This window comes from Tympanuchus pallidicinctus, unplaced genomic scaffold, assembly GCF_026119805.1.
Source record: "Tympanuchus pallidicinctus isolate F22 unplaced genomic scaffold, pur_lepc_1.0 scaffold11, whole genome shotgun sequence".
NCBI lineage: Eukaryota > Metazoa > Chordata > Aves > Galliformes > Phasianidae > Tympanuchus > Tympanuchus pallidicinctus.
Window position 1 is genome coordinate 5,259,719 of NW_026294627.1, and position 15,112 is coordinate 5,274,830.

Below are 15,112 nucleotides of genomic sequence, written 5' to 3' on the forward strand. Positions count from 1 at the left end.
AAATTTGTGCTTGACTTGGATGGAGTGGAAGGAAAGCTGGTGAAAGTGATGATCAAGTTGTGCACACAGCACAGCTCCAGATGTTGGGAGCATCTCTGCACTCATTTGGTTGTGTTTGCATTTTGGAGTTTTTGCTGCCCGGTGAGGAGCACATCTGTCCACTGGTTGTTCCTCTAGGTGGCCATTTTGAATACAGTCCTGCTAGTTGTACTGAGGATAAACCATGTAGTTTTGGAAGCTTGTCTCAATCCCAAGTATTTCTTATGTAGCAGAGATGAAAATGGTTTCAACTCACAGCAGCATGCAGCCCTCTGGGCAGATGACCGGGCTGACTGTGCTATCAGGGAGAGCTGAGGCTGCAGCATGTTGGGAAGGCACTAAGTGGTTTCTGTTTGTAGCTCATTGTGCCTGTAGGCAATTTCAGCTTTACAGTCAAATATTGTATCATCAAATGAAGCTAAAGAAAGGAAACCCTCCTCCAGGAACCTGAAAGTGATGTCTAAGTGCATGCCAAGTGGGAATGCAGGGCAAGCTTTGCCTCCCAAATTGTGCCCCAGTTACTGTGCTTTAAATGAACACATTTTTGTTTGACTTCTGTTCCAAAAAAAACCAACCAAACAAACAAAAAAAACCCAGCTGTTTTGTTTTGAGTCTAATCTGCAAATGAGTTGAAAGTAATCATCAATGACCTAGAAAGCTATCTGTGCATTGACGACTGCATGCAGGATATGTTAGCGCTCTTCCAGGACTAGCATGGGATCTTTCTGCCTGTTTGATGGTCAGGAGGGATGGCTTCAAACCAGTGAACAGCTTTGCTTTGCTGCTCAGGTAACACAACAGCAAAGTTCTGAAATGAGGACGACGTCTGGGATAAATGTGGTTATAAGGCGTGGGCATCTCCGCAGCGTGCTGGCCCTGTATCTCTGTGTGGTACCAGGGTGTTTCCACTGCTCGGGCTGCCCCCTGCGCTGATGGTTTGCAAAGTCTTTTAGCTCATTCCCCTGGTTGAGAAAGCAGGGGCAGTGCAGCCCAAAGAGGGGGGATAGCAAATCCCTTCCGTTTGTCTTGTTGTTTTCTAATGTATGCGACCTCTCTGGGTGGTTTAAGCGGTTTAGGTACTTTCTATAAAAGGGATCTTTTAATGACAAAACTAATGTGATTATCTTACCGAGTGTGAGAGGCGTATTCAAGGTTTAAAGAAAATCTGTTAGAATAGCTGAATGTATCTGCTTAATCCTTTCTCTAATGTGAGTGGACAATGCTCTGGGAAGCAATTGGTCTTTTTTTCTTGGAGTAAATGCCTGATCTCCAGAGGTAGGAACTGTTTGCAGCTTTTATACCCTTATGCTTCACCTTCCAGAGAACACAAAGGCGCAGGAGAGAGGCAGGGAGCTCACAGAGGCAAAGATTTTCCTCCAATAGCCAGGGATGTAACCAACCCTGGGCCCATCCTGCAGGCTGCTGAGCACCCTCTGTTCCCTTTGACTGCAGTGTGAATGGAGGGCCCTCCTTTTGCCAGCCTGCAAAACCCAATTTCTGCAACACAAAATGCAGGAGGGGTTGCTGAGCACTTGGGGAAGCTGATTTGCAGTTATCTTGTTTTGAGTCACGGAGCAGCACTTCCCATGCAGAGCCATTGGCTTTGGGGAATTCTCCAAAGGTCATTTTTTCTACATCATCTCTTTGGAAAGGTTTAGACTTGTGGCTGTGATGGACAAGGACAGCATGGAGGGGTGATGCTGCAGGATGCAGGAGGGTTTGACTGGTACCAACCTGGCATCACTCAGCTGCTCTGCCCTCCATAGAGTAGTGCTTCCCTATGTTCAAGGGCTTTGTGTGCAGTCTGCAAATTAGGCTGTGTCTTAGCATGAATCTTCTGAATGAAGGGAGAGCAGTTCGTAAAAAGAGGCCTTGGCATCTCCTCAGCAGGCTGCTGTGTGATCAGCAACTGTAGGATGGTTCAGGCTGGGGAAACCTCAGGACCCAACTTCCTGCTCACAGCAGGGCCAGACCAGGTTGCTCAGGGATGTGACCAGCTGGCTTCTGAAATCCTAGAAAAATCCTAGAAGGATGGAGCCTGCACAGCCTCCCTGGGCAACCTGCTCCATATGGTGGAAAACTTTGACATCCAATCTGAACCTCTTGTTGCTGCTTGTGTATTCTCATCTTTTCACCACATACCTCACTGGATTTCCTGGCTCTGTTCCTTCAACTTGATCTCTTTGCTGCCAGAATTCACAGCAAGCCCCAGAATAGCTGGTTGTCCATCAGAAATCCAGGACCTTCTTCACAGAGCTGCTCCTCATCCAATTGGTGCCCAGCTGCATCACTGCAATGAGTTGTTCCTTCCCAGGGAAGAACTCTGTGCTTAGTTTTATTGATTTCATGAGCTTTTGTTGTCTCTTTCCTTCAGATTGTCTGAATGGAGCCCTTTCTTGAGGGTATTCACCGTTCCCTCCAACTCAGTGTCATCTATAAGACTAAGAAAAGCTGGAGAACATGAAGCCTATGAAAAATGGCCTGGTCTGCTGGTTGGTGATCCTACACATAGCAGGAGAGTTGAAACTAGATGATCATTGTGGTCCTTTTCAACCCAGGCCATTCTGTGATTCTTCTCAGTTACAGACTGTAGCTTGGACTGTTCCTAAAAGCTCTTGATTTTTGAAGTATTTGAAGATAAGACTGAGTGCAATCTTTTCTGACTAGCTTCAGCTGGTAGGACAAGGCAGGACAGCCCTACACTTCTCCACTCTCAGGACGCTGATGTCCAGAAGTTGTAGTGATGAGTTTTAGAAGTGTCATTCAGTCAGCACAGTCTTGGTGTTGTGATGAAAACAAACCCAGCAATTTCTACAAGGGTCTGTGGACCAGCTTTAACAGTTAAGGAAAAACCTGGAATGGAGAAGAAAAACTGCCTGTGTTACCTCCTTGCAAGCAGCAAAGGATTTATTTTTGGGAGGATCGTAGAACCATATAAATGTTTGGGTTGGAAGGGACCTTGAATATCATCTAGTTCCTTCTGCTGTAGGTAGGACGCGTTGCACTAAACTAGGATGGTTCTTATGTTTAAATGAGTCTTTAGAGAACTGTACCACCATTACTGTATCAGAGGTGTAATGCAACCATTTACTAATTGAGGAATTTGAACCAGAATAAGTCCAGAGAGATCTTGATTTCTTTCTTCAGGAGGAATGCTTATCTTGTGTTCTGTTGCTGCCCAAGTGAGTTGAGTGGTGCTCTGGGGCTGCTCAGTGCTCCCAGGGAAGTTACCCAGTGCGTGTGGCCTCATGCTGGGGGACTTTCCGGAATGACGGCAGGCATGGTCCTATGGACAGCTATTTCCATCGCTGGTTCCTCGAGGACCCAGAGCCTTATTTCCACACCTGCATACACATCAATTTGATAGGAAGCAACCCAACCTCTTGCTGTGTCAGATCCCTGTTGGCGTTCCTCCCAGCATCCTGCAGTTCTGCTGCCCAAAGCTTCCCAGCTGAGGCAGGCTCTGGTGCCGTATCACTTTGGTCCAAGGGCAGAATGGTGCCCTCAGCTCTATGAAATGTGTATGCGTGTGCAAATGTGCATGGGAAAAATAGGATTCATCCCAGAAAAAAAAGGAGCGATGTTTTCCTGGCAGCCTGCTGTTATGTCTGACCTTGAAGACTGGGGTCCTCAGTGTTCTCCTGCGTGACCCAAGAGATTGGGAGAGGAAGCAAGGGATGTTATTTCCTTGCAAGGAGCAGTCCCTCTTCTCGATTACTGTGAGCACGGCCGCTAAAAAGGCCAGGCCCTTCTGGGACAGGCTAGAGGACAGCGGAGGCTCCTGCTTTTCCTCCCAGCAGATGAAGTCAGCACTTGCTACGCAAACTAGACTAATAAATGTCGGAACAGCAGGAGGTGAGTGCAATCAAGTGCGAGAGCCTGAGTTATAGCAGTAGCCTGCTGAATTCCTGGGTCACAAAGTAATTTACAGAACAACCCAAATGTCATTCAATAATTATTCAGGCAGCCCGGAGCCCAGGGGGCACAGCCTCCTGCTGGGTGTATTATTAATACCATCAACAAGCAGCAGGATGTTGGTGTGAAGAAAAGAACCACAACACGAGCGTGTGAACCTACGGAACAAATGGAAGCCAGTATTAATAGGGTATTGTACTGCTCCCTAACGAGTGAAAAATCTCTCTATCTTGCCCTAGCAAGTTGTTCAGCAAAATCTGAGTGTTTCCACTTCTGACAGTGAAATTGCTCTCGGCGGTTTGCAGCAGAAGGGAGGAAAATTGGTGTGCTGGTGGCCGCCTGTTTGTATCTCCCGGCCTCTGAGATAGTCTCCATGGAGACTGATGGGGGAGGTGGTTTCCAAGCACCCCAGAATAATTTAAATTAATATCCAGTGGACAATGTAAACCTTCTCTTTGACGTGGCGTGGGAATAAGCGATCACAGAGCTCGAACTGGGTCAGCTGAGAAGGAAGGTGGTGCCCCAGCCCAGGGTGTGATCAGTGCCAGGGGCTCAACCTCTGCTATCTCCCTCCTTCCATCTCGCCCCCATCCTTCAAAACCCCCACAGTTGGCTGCAAAGGTGAAGTGAGGAGATGTATGGGCAAAGTCTGAAGTGAATTGAGTCTGAATCATAGAGTGGGATCATAGGATGGCTTGGGTTGGAAGGGACCTTAAAGCCCATCCCAACCCCCTGCCAGGGCAGGGACACCTCTCACCAAATCAGACTGCCCAGGCCTCCATCCATGCATATGGGATAGAGGTTTTTACTGGTGACTGGGAAGTGCCCTGGGCATTGAGCACTCCTGGAGCATTGCTGAGGTTGTGATGGGATCAGTACATCACTTTGACCTGGGATACATGGACTCGATAATTCTCTTTGGTCCTCAAAAGTGCAGAATGAGTAAAGGCAAACACTGGCACAGGTTGCCCACAGAGGTTGTGGGGTCTCTTCCCTTGGAGATCTCCAAAAGCTGCCTGGACATGGCCCAGGGCTCCATGCTCTGAGTGCCCCTGCTGGAGTGGGGGTTGGGCCAATGGACCCAGAGGTCCCTTCTAAGCTCAATGAGTATGGGATTCTTGGAATCTCAACAGAACTGCGCAGCAAATTGAAGCTGGCCACGTAGAGCTGCCCAAAATGGGCCAGCTCATCCTCCACTGGGTGAACCTGCAAGGAGGTCACCAGACCAAATTGCCTCAAAGGTCCATCAGGAGGGCACTGAATGTATTCAGGGCACACAGGCATAGGCAGGAACATACGTGGATGGGATTTCTGTGTGGAAGCTGGGAGCACGAGAGTTCTGTCCTGCAGCCACGGAGAGCAGCCACAGCCTGAGAAGACGCTCAGCCATACAAGCTGTTTCAGTGGACAGGAATGGCTTGACTTTTCTTGATCTTTTCCAATGTTTGCCCATTTTTCGAAGATGGCTTTTTTTTGCTTTGCTTTACTCTGCCTGTGTAGAGGCAATGCACAGAGGGCTCTGACGTTGCTCCTTTACACTGGCCCTTCACCTCGTCAACAGCTTGCCACTGCATTGCTTGTAGCATCCATTGCCCACACATCTCCCTCCTTGACTTCCTCATCCCAACACACACCATGTCCAGCAGTCACTGCCATTTTGTGCCTGTGCTGTTGGTGGGACCCAGGAAGAAGCAGCAAAGTATATATTTTTCTGATGTTAGCACCTAAGAACAGGATCACCAAAAACACCTTGATTTTCCTTTTTGTGCTTATGTACAGATGTTGGTGCTGATATTCAGAATCACTAATTCATACTCTCTGGACCCCCACTGAAAAATAAAGCGTGTTTTATCCTTGTTCCCCAAGTGCCCAATACAAATGCAAATTAGCTCTGGGCGTAGATGTTGGTTTATTTTTTTTCCTGGCTGCCCATCAGCCTGGTGGGGCTTTCCTCACTTGTTTTGCTCAGTCCCTTCCTCCCTGTGTCTGTGGTGAGGGTCAGAGACCTGCTCCATTCCCACACCTCTGCCCTCCTCCTGCTGCTGCTGCTGCCTGGTTAAAGCCCCTCTGGTTATTAACCCTTTAAAAGGTTTTCTTCTGCAACAGGGAGAGCTGATGGGCTAAAATCAAACTGGCATCCACTCAAATTTCCTAAAGTCATAGAATCACAGAGCATCCTGAGTTGGAAGGATCATCGAGTCCAGCTCCTGGCTCCACGCAGGACCACCCAGAACCCAAACCTGACGTGTGAGAGCGTTGTTTAATGCTTCTTGGGCTCTGGCAGCTCAGGGCTGTGCCCACTGCCCTGGGCAGTGTGTTCCATGCCCACTGCTCTCTAGGACAGAACCTTTTCCTGATATCCAGCCCGAACCTCACTGTGGTCGGGTAGGCCACTGAGAACATCAGAGTACTTTATATTATTGCTTTATTGCATCTCTGCCATGCAAGGTTTGGCTCCTAGACAAAATTGGGTAGGAGGCCATGGCAGTGGGTTGCAAGCCAAAGTCTGGATGGAAGAAAGTGGCTCTGAACTTGTCTGTGGCTCTATATAGGTCAGTGCTATTCAGGTAATAAAATAGCTGAATAGGGGACTCCTAAATGTCCCCACAGAGCTCAGAGCAACCAGTGCTTGGCCAAAGCTGCTGTCCAGCCACCTAGTAAATTCATGCCCTATTCAGACAGACACAGATTCTCTTTGCTGCTTGGCTTTTTTGAAATAAATGATTTGTAACTGTATTTAAAGCTACAGCTGAAGAGACCCTGATGCTGGTATCAGGTGCACCCAGGATTACTGCAAAGAGAAGTCGCAACCAAAGCCAGTCTGCAGCATCCAGACAGCCCCAGTGAACCAGCAGACCTGTGCTGAACATCACTGCCTGGCATGAGCTGGCTTGGTGCCACCACATCCTTCTGCAATATAATATTGACATATTCCTGCAGTGAGCTCTGGCTAAGCAGGAGGGAAACCCTGGCAGTAGGGCCTGCCCCATCCCACTTTGCAGGGCTCCACCAGGAGGTTCGCACAGACTTTCTGTCCCCATGGTTCTGGCTGCGAGTTGAGGCTCAGTGCTGAGCTACGGTGTGATCTGGGGGCTCAGGTTATCCTGAGCTGCCTGGGGTGAAAGATGGCTGCTAGGAGCCACCAGATCCTGTGTGCCTCTTTTGTCCCCTTCTCCACCAGCTCAGCACAGAGCATCCTGCTCTGCAGTGGGTGCCGCAGCTCAGCCACTTCCTAAAAAAGACCTCAGAGTTAAAAAATCCATCTGTGTGTGCTTCCTCTTTTTTTTTTTTTCTTTTCATCTTCTTTCCTGCTGCTATTCAGTTAGCATGAAATAACCCTCCAAATCAATCCGGAAGAGATGGTTTGAAACTGTTGCTGTTTTCCCATTGCTAATTGCTGCTCTGAAATCCCATTCGAATCGCTCTGAACACACAGCCCAGCGTTCTGAAGCTAAGTGCCTACCAGGTATTTTGCTCACAGGCTTTTATTTCCCCACGAAACACAGCCGGGCTCCCGGTTAGCTTTTAGTGGGACAATAGCATCCCCTCAGTACGTCTTGTTTCCGAAGCAGAGCTGTGTTTTGGCAGGAACCGAACGCTGCAGCTTTTCACAGAGCCAATGGCACAGTTTGGAGCTCGTGGACCCAGAGATGAAGCAGTTAATTGCCCTACTGGGAAGGAGGAAATTTCTTGTAAAAATCCAGAATCTGGTTAAACAATGTGGCCTTTTATTTTTCAGCCTTGGAATCAAGCCTGGCTGCCCTTGTAAACAAAGAAAGGAAAGAATCACTGAACCAACCCAACACATAAAAACTGCCCATGTCTGTCTTTGAAGTTCCCTTTATGTTGTTTGGAAAACTTAGGATTATGGAAGTTTCTTTTTTTTTTTTTTTTTTTTTTTTTTAAGAAAAAGAGGGATGTGAGCTAAGGGAAACTTTCCTCTTAAGCAGAGCAGAAGTCATTAATTAAGTATCCCATTCAGCCCTGAGGCACCGGCTCATCAATCAGATTTCTTATTAGCATTCTGATGACCCGTGCGACCCCCCGTCTCTGTACTGTCTGCAGGAGGACACGGAAAACCAGACCACACACCAAACACAGGGGGATTATTTGGTGCTTGTCCCTGCTCTGGGGGGACCAAGCAGGGAAGAGGGATGCTGCCAGATGTTGTTGGTTTGGGTCGAGGCGATCATAATGATAACAATAAGGGGTGGCTGGAGGAACTCCCAGCATCTGGGGAGGGGAAATCGGCAGTGTCTCGGCTGGAACATAGGGATGGTGGCATCACGTGGTCCTGCCACACCTGCTGTGGTCACAGTAGCACCAGCTGGAGCACAGAGAGGCTGAGCAAGAAGCAATGGTGTGAATCCAGAATGGCTCTGGAGGCAGCGTTCGTGCTCCCAGCTGGGAAGTGATTGAACTGAAAATGTGCTAACAGCTTTGGGCCAACTAAATAGGGATCTTAGTGTCCTCATGAGGAGTGAGGATGCTACACATAATCATAGAATCATTATGAGGTTCACCATGCTTCTGAGAAAGCCAAGCCACAGCAGCCCCTTTGGCACATGGATTTGCACACAGCCAAGGGTGACACTGAATGGCCACAGGGCAGGGACATGGCGAGGGGACATGATGAGCTCCCGTCATGCCTGCAGAGATCTCTGTGCAGACAGGTTTTGGGAATAAAGAGCACAGCATGGATGATGCTCCTATGACACTGTGCTGGTGGTGAATACAGCACCATGGTCTCCTTTGGGTCTCAGTCCTGCATATCACTACTGTCAGAGCTCATCTCTGAATTTAGGTGATATTCCCTGAACAGGATGGCCAAAGAGATTGTGGATGCCCCATCCCTAGAGGTGTTCAAGGCCAGGTTGGATGGGGCCCTGGGCAGCCTGGTCTAGTATTAGCTGTGGAGGTTGGTGGCTCTGCATGTGGCAGGGGGGTTGGAGATTCATGATCCTTGAGGTCCCTTCCAACCCTGGCCATTCTGTGATTGTGTGAACCACACTAGAAAGTGGCAGGGATTCAGCACCTCCAGGGGATCAAGCCCCCAAAGTTTGGCCCAACATTAAGCAAGAAATGTCCCACTAGGCAGGGAATTAAGTCTGATTTTCAGCTCTTGGGATTATTGCTTGACCTTTCTATGTGGCCCTTCATGTCATGTGCAAATCACAGACATCAGACTCATCTCCACACCCTCATCACAGCAGTTTGCTGGTACACCAAAAGGAGATAAACATATATTACATATTGAAAAAATCAGGGTATGTTTTAGATATCTGCAGTTTGTCTCATTTTCATGGTCCTTGCTAACCAAAGTAGCTTGATCTAGTTCCTCCCTCAGATATCCGCTATGGCCCGTGACTGTCACTTGTCTTTGTGTGCTGTGCCATGCTATTCAACACGCAGAGTATTTTGAATTTAGATCAATTAAAATGCCAGACATTTCTCTGATGATGTAATTTTGCCAGCAAAGTAGCCTGGGAAGCAACAAGTATAAAAGACAGGAAGGGAAGAATGTGGTGTATTGGGTAGATAATGCTGCAAAAAAAAAAAGATGGGGAGAAACTTGCTTTGTGGAAGAACAAAAAAATGCTCATTTTTGAGAAAGAAGGCTCAAATCTCTCTCCAGTACAGCAAAGGAGGATGTCAGTCTGTCTGGATGCAAGTTTGGCAGCTGCTGAGCTGGTCCCTGGGCCATCTGATGCAGTGATCAGATGTTGTTTGCAAACACTGCATAAATTAAATTCCGTGTGCACTGAAAAAAATTTAAACAGCATCCCTGGTGCCAGCAGCTCCTCTTATCGCTTTGAAGCCTGTTTGCATTCCCTGGCAGATAATCACCATGACTAACAGTTATCTGCCACAGCCAATTTTACCTACAAAATCTGTCTTCCGACCTTAACTGACTGTTCACCGAAATGACAGCTCCCACCCCCAACAGCATAAATGCTAACAAAGTTCTCAAGTCTCCCAAGGAAATAGGTGGGTTTGGGGGACACTTTGTGTATTCAGACTAAGATGTAGTGAGTGCTTCAGACAGCTGGATGGAGGGCTGAGTGCCTTTCACTTCTTGCCTCAGTTTTTGTGTCAATTTCCTTCATCTGATTTTTGTCTTTTGTCTCTGTGTGGTGCCTCTTCAAATATAGAAAGGTTGTATTCTAATATAGAAAGATATTGCAGCTGGATAGCTAAACTAGAGGAACTGATGCCTTTCCCTGCTGTTTTCCATACTTTTTTTTGTCCTGCTCTGCTCTGCGCTGTGCAGCCTTACCTCGAGCGCTGGGTTCAGGTTTGGGCACCACAATGTAAGAAGGACATAAACTATGAAAGAGCGTTCAAAGGAGGGTTATGGAGATGGAGAAGGGCCTGGACGGTGTCTTCTCAGTCTTTTCACCATGAGGCTGCACATGATGCTGAGAGCAGGGCCTGAGACCTGGAAAGACCAGAAAAGTTGCACATAGTTCTGCCTGTGGCCACTACACTTTTCAGATTTCTAATCTAACAGGACTCTGCTATCCAGATCTATACTCTTTTTTGACATGTATTTCCATAGAAGCCCATTCAGATCATGCACTCTTGTGGGACAATAGCCCAGAAGGCACGGAGCACTCTCTGGCTAGATATAGGAACCTTTGGTACACAATGAGTTATTTAAGCACTTGAGAGTTAACATATCTTTCTCAAGAACTGAATTCCTTCATCTGATCTGCCCATCCCTTCCAAAATTCAGTTTGTTTCATGCTTCCAAGGAAAATCCACATCTAAATAGTGAGTCTGAAGCTGTGTTCTCCCTGCAATGGTCCATATCTAATGGTCCTCATGTGAAGAGCAAAGCAAAAGGCCCAAAACTGTAGTCTTTAAAATGGTCCCTTGTGAAAATAATCACCATCCTCCAAACAGGACTAAACAAATTGCCTCAGTTATTGGAACAAGCCGGCCAGGGAGGCAATTATAAAGCAGGATTCAGCTTCAAAGCAGACCACCAAAATTAGAGCAGAAAAGTTATACTGGAGCTGCCTACTCCTCTCCCTCAACAAGAACAGGAGCTGAGAGTGATAATCTTACCCAAGGTCTCTTTTGTCAGACACAACCAGTGGTTTGAGGATATTTTTAGCTGCTCATTGGAATCTGTGTTCAACAACACCTTATGGACTTACAGAGACAAATGAAGGCTTCAGGGATGGCTGTGTGTGTGTGTGTAGGCTGCAGTAGCTGGGTCCTACTGCAGTTCTCCATAGAGGGAGCACAGAAAACCTTGTGTGGATTGCTTGAGGAGGGTGGGCAGTGTATAAATCGTAGAATAGAATCAGAGAATCATAGATTCATCAAGGTTGGAGAAGACATCTGAGATCACCTTGTCCAGCTGCAGCCCATCCCCCCCGTGCCCACTAAACCACATCCCTCAGTGCCACATCTCCACAGTTCTCAAAACACCTCCAGCAACAGTGATTCCATCACCTCCCTGGACAGATGCTCCATTCTCCAGCAAGGATCCCCTCAAGACCTTCGAGAACAGCAGCAATGTGCAAAAAGGGAAAAGCCTGAACATCTTGATGGGAACCCAGGCTCCTGCCAAGATCCAGCCAGCACCTCCCGTGAACCCTGACATACGTGGTGGTGTGGACACACTAAGCAGGAGCAGCCATGTTCCCACCACTGGGCCTGCAGAGATATGACAGCAGAGGGTCTGCAGGGGCTGAGGGGGGTAAAAACCCCTGATGTAGAATTTAAAATGTGCTCTAACCTTTTCTGCAAACTGAAAGCAAGAAAAATGCTCATAAAACTACTCTTTGTGCACAGAAAGAAGTCCGTTTTTATACTGTTGCTAAGTTCCTTATTGTTTTCTGGCTGTTTTTTGTGTTTCTGTGGCAGCCTTTTCTGTGGGCCTCTTTCAGTGACTTAGCTATATTGGCCTGCAGATAATTAGATCAGTGCTATCATTTTCACTGTCCTTTTTCCTCTGGGGCGATTTGCATGATAATGGCAGTTTGTGCCACTCTGTCTCCCTCTCTCTTTTAACAAGGCACCATTTCTAAACATGAAATAATTCAGGGGACAATCTGTGAGTGGTTCTGTTTAGAAAAGACTGAAAACATCTGGTTAAGAAAGGCTTTCTGGTAACCAAAACGTAACATTTTTGTCAGCTACAGTTCCCCAAATGAATTCTTTTTTTTACAGTATTTTCAGACCGTGTGTATCATCTGTATGCAAACATCGGAGAATGCTCTCACTCTTGGTATGTACGTGTATATAATGATTTATTATCTATTTACTTAGGTAATTTATACATAGTTAAGACATTGTGATTTCTGTCTTAAACACTGACAAATACTATGAACATTCAAAAGGTAGCTCTGTACCACCAAGTGGTTTTGAATGTTTTCTGCTGTGAATGAAGACTTCTGCCCAGCAAGATATGCTCAAAACCCAGCCTGAGAATAATCCCATTGAAACCCAATGGTTAACTCAGGTGGCTGACACTCCGTGCTGGCTTCTGTTGTGCTGATTTATGGTCTGGAGCCTTCTGGGTGAGAAGATGATCCAGTAATGCAGATATCTCATAGCAATTATAACACACCAGAAAAAAAAAAAAAAAAGTTTTCTTTAGTAAATACCACCATTTCAGTACCTGAGCCCAGCACATAAGGAAGCAACAGAGCAGTTCCAGAGGTGCTGGAGGTAGCTACATTTCTGCAGATGCACTGAATGAGCTGTGGCTGTGCCAGGTTTGCTTAAGAGACAAAAAGGACTAAAGATTTATGATAGCATCGCCATGGGCTCAAGTACCTGAGGTCACCTCCAAATTAGGGACTCATCTGCATGGTTGAAGCATTTTCTTAAGCTGGAGAGGGAAGAAGGGCTGAGCCCTGACGAAGAAAAAGCTCTGATTAGATTCTAGCTACACAGAGAGAAGATGCCATACATCATAGGAAGATTTTGGCATGGAGTTGCATGGTTCAAGAAAATTGGTTATTCCCAAATGGAGGACAAAGAGATTGGGACTCTCACTGACTCACTCAATGACACTCGATGGCAATGGCTTTACTGGGAGTGTGCCTTCAGTTTCAGTGACCCCTTGGAAATAAATGAAGACTGTTTTTGCATCATTTCCTCAATCCTCGCCTATTGTGTTAAGTAAGCTTCAAGGAGCATCTCTCCTCCCCAAAACCACACAGCACCTTCTAGCAGAACCTCTCAGGGAGCCACGAGGTCCCATGGGTAATTATGCAAAATTTAGTAGAAGACTGATACCTTGTAGCAAATTCTCTTCCTGAATGCTCATGTTTTCAAATGTATGAAAAAATATTGAATCTACTAAAGGTAACTTCAGCGAAAGCTTGCTTCTATCACCTTCACAATTATCACAGAATCATAGAAGCACAGAATTGTAGGGGCTGGAAGGGACCTTTAGAAACCACCCAGTCCAACTTCCCTGCTTCCTTACAGTGGGTCGCACAGGGAAGCGTCCAGGTGGGTTTTGATTATCTCTAGAGAACAACCTCTCTTCCCATGAGATCGTAGATAAGGTGTGTAACACAGCTGTGGAACAATGCCTAGGACTGTTCAGGTGAGGGAGGATGAGATGGCTCTGATGGAAGAGCTGATTCACCACTAAGCAACCCCAGCTGCCTGACTGAAATAGGGAATTCCACCCATAAAGCCAGGAGGTGAGTCAGGCCCAGCTGAGCGACGGACCATTCTAAGCATCCAGGACGACTAGAACATGTGGGCCATGTTTTGTCTGAGTCCTGCACTCCTTACATGGGCAGAACCACCAAGATGTCTTACACATCACATGATCCCAGAACTGGGCTATGTGGGATTGGACCAGAAAAATCCCACTGTATTCAGGGAGGAATATATTCCAGAAGAACATGAAAAACACAGCGAGGTGAAGGGAAGGAATGGGAAACTGTGGCAAGGGAATCCAGAGGCTGCAAGAGGGAAACAGGGCTTCATCTGCAGGGTGCTAAGTCTGCATTCCCATGTCTGATAATAAGTTCATTTGAATAAAAGAGCACCTTAGAAAGCTTCTATAATATGTAGTGATTTCAGGCAGATAGGGACCGGGTAAGCCACAGCACCTTGTATCTGTGCACATACACTGAATTTAGGTAGATACAGTCACTCTGCCTGGCTTCTGTGGAATATGCCCTTCAACCTCACTTCTGATTTTACTGAAGATTTTATCATCAGTTTTTCTGTCTTTATTAGCAAAGAAGTAAATTGTTGTCTTTTAACATTTCTCTGAATTGTCAGCATAAACTTCTTGAAGATTTTATCCTGTTTGCAGAGATTCGGTGAAATGAAGATTTTTTTAGGTCAACATTTTCTTCTGGCAGACTGAGCCTGAAGTGCACTTTATTTCCCTTTAATTTAACAGCTCCAGCAGCTTTTCCAGTTAAATCGACTGTTCATTATTGAGCCCATTTATGAAGGGCTGTGCAGTGCAGTTTAATGAATCCCTGGCACAAAGCTCCCTTTCAGTGTAGGGAAAGAATAGCAGCCTATTTAGGTCCTGTAGGGCTGTATGTCAAAGGCTGCCTATAATACTTGTCAGGGAAGGGCAGAAATTCCCACTGATATAAGAATGTGCAAGAAATCAACTTGCACAACCAACTCGCAGATTACGACAGGATCAGGAAGTGAGACAGTAAGTTTTGGACAGTGACACCTGTTTGGGCAGTGAGACTTTACCATACCTTCATCGGTCTGTATAAGGGGGCACGAAAAAAAAAGAATCCTCCCTTCCCTCCTGCAAAGATGTTCCTGCTTTCATGCTGTCTTCCTGATGCTGCGGTGAGAGGAAAAGGAGTGCTGGAGCGTGGGGGCTTGGTTTGCCTTCTATCAGAGGAGGTTTGGTGGTAATGGGATGAAGCTTGGGATGCTTCTTGCTCATGTTCTTGGCATGGGATGTTTCCTGTGGGTTGGATTCTACTGCCCATCCCTGGGTCAGGACTCCACAAGCATCGAGAGGGCTTCTGCAAGTGCTTGCAGCTGACACTGTAAAGCTGGGCAAGGCTTACTACTTTGCTCTGCCCAAGGCAACCTTTCCTGGCCTGCTCAGCCCGCAGGGGTAACAAACTGTTTCCTCACCAGAGGCCGGCTGTGTGGCAAGGAGCTGGATCTGCTGTGCCAGCAGGCACCGTGC

The 15,112-nt window shown here is 46.9% G+C and overlaps 1 long non-coding RNA gene across 1 annotated transcript in view; it reads right to left on the bottom strand.

The window, feature by feature from the left end:
• Positions 1–15,112, bottom strand: part of LOC128074598 (uncharacterized) — a 482,510-nt gene that overhangs the window by 94,469 nt on the left and 372,929 nt on the right. The window lies entirely within an intron of this gene.